Here is a 2,176-nt window from a genome sequence, read left to right as displayed (position 1 = left end):
GAGCCATGGCCGCTGAGCCTGCGCGTCTGCAGCCTGTGCTCCGCAACGGGAGAGGCAACAACAGTGAGAGGCCCGTGTACCAAAAAAAAAAAAAAAAAAAAAAAAAAAAAGGGGAAAAGGTCTGGAACGTAGAGCTTCCCTTAATTCTAGGTACTACAGATATTTAAAGGGAAAAGGTTAATGATGGTAATAAAGCATGTTTTCCTCAAACTAGCTTCCTAGTTTATTTTGTATAATAATAATTTAAAAACTATTTTATATAAATGAATTTTTAAAACTATTAAGTTAAATTTTGAAATTCTTGAAATTTATCAAACTAAGAAAAAGACAACTTTAAAAACCTCAGAATTATCCTTCTGATTCATAGTGAAGTATATCAAATCCCAACTGGGTGGGGGAAGATATTAAGTATCAACATTTATTTAAGAATCAAAAACTCTCTTGGGACTTCCTTGGTGGTCCAGCGGTTAAGAATCCACCTTCCAATGCAGGGGACGAGGGTTTGATCCCTGGTTGGGGAACTAGGATCCCACATGCCGTGGGGCAACCAAACCCACGTGCCACAACTACTGAGCCTGAACTCTAGAGCCCACGCTCCACAACTAGAGAGAAGCCCGTGCACCACAATGAAGAGCCCGTGTGCTGCAATGAAAGATCCTGCATGCTGCAACTAAGACCCGACACAGCCAAATAAGTTTTAAGAATTGAAAAAAAGAATCAAAAACTCTCTGAACTTTACTCTTGTTAGTATCTTTTTTTAAAAAAAATTTATTTATTTATTTGGCTTTGCCAGGTCTTAGCTGTGGCATGTAGGATCTAGTTCCCTGACCAAGGACCGAACCCGGCCCCCTGCACTGGGAGCACAGAGACTTAGCCACTGGACCACCAGGGAAGTTCCTCTTGTCAGTACTTTTGCGTCAATCTTTCTTTACCATAAAAATCCCACTACAGCACATATTTTCAAGATAAGAACTATACTTAACAAGACATTTCCTGACCTGCATACTGCCCAATATTACAACAGACATAGAGAACAATGAATATTTGTGTGTGTCCCATGTGGGACATGTACAAATGGTATCTTACAAAGGAGTAATTATAAAAATTAAGTAGATCCTTCTTTCCACAATGATTTAACAAATGGGTATGTTATGCATAATGATACACAAAAGTTTATTAAAAAGTATTTATGCCAGGCCTATTTTCCACTTATTTTCTTAAGGCTACAAACAATTTCAGGTAAAACAGAATTATAATGAGACACTATAATTTTGTTAAAACTATCTGCACCAACTTGATACATCAGAGCTAATCTTGAGATTTACATTGCCCATTTTTACATATCTAATAAGGTGATTAACTACCTTGCTATGAATTAATCCAATTTATGTAAAAAGTAAATTTTAATGAAAGAGCTCCTTTTCTTAGGAAGGATTATTTCTTCCCCCTACTTTACTATAAAGAATTGTGAATTTCTAAACAACCATATAACATTACACAGCTTTAAATGATTGGTCAAAAGGAAAGATTAATGCACATATTTTGAAAAACATTTTTTAAGTAAGTTAATGTTAAAGACCTTTCCCTTAAGGAGAATGGGTAACAGGAAATAGATCTTATAACAGTCGTAGAAAAATTACTACAACTGACTATATCTGACCAATGAGAAGTGCAACATGTAGGAAACACTTAAATCTGAACGCCCACCTAACACCGTCTCTAAGTTATATAGACGTTACATTTTTAGTTAACTTTAAGCCTCATTACTTAAGAGATTAAAAGATGGTACAAAACATGTTTTTTTAAAAAAAATATTTATTTATTTGGCTGCACTGGGTTTTAGTTGCAACACGTGGGATCTTTGTTGTGACATGTTTTAGTTGCGGCATGCAGACTTCTTAGTGAGGCATGCATGTGGGATCTAGTTCCCAGACCAGGGATCGAACCCGGGCCCTGTGCATTGGGAGCACAAAGTCTTACCCACTGGACCACCAGGGAAGGCCCAAAACATGTTTATACAGTCTATGGCCCTAGCTATTTTTGAAAACCTAATGTCACACATGCTTTTAGGTACATGAACACTGGCTAAAAAATGTTATCTATGCAATGGCTACAAATTGTGTTACTCCCACTGAAAAAAAAAATCTTTTTTTTTTTTTTTTTTTTTTTCCCCACC

The 2,176-nt window shown here is 36.4% G+C and overlaps 1 protein-coding gene across 1 annotated transcript in view; it reads right to left on the bottom strand.

Annotated features, from left to right (window-relative positions):
• The window catches only part of BCLAF3 (BCLAF1 and THRAP3 family member 3), a 46,972-nt gene that overhangs the window by 9,634 nt on the left and 35,162 nt on the right, over nucleotides 1-2,176 (bottom strand). The gene's annotated exons all lie outside the window — the stretch shown is intronic.

Source organism: Lipotes vexillifer, unplaced genomic scaffold (genome assembly GCF_000442215.2).
Source record: "Lipotes vexillifer unplaced genomic scaffold, Lipotes_vexillifer_v1.1 scaffold1442, whole genome shotgun sequence".
NCBI lineage: Eukaryota > Metazoa > Chordata > Mammalia > Artiodactyla > Lipotidae > Lipotes > Lipotes vexillifer.
The sequence above is the reverse complement of the archived record's forward strand: the minus strand, read 5'-3'. Positions and strand labels throughout refer to the sequence as shown.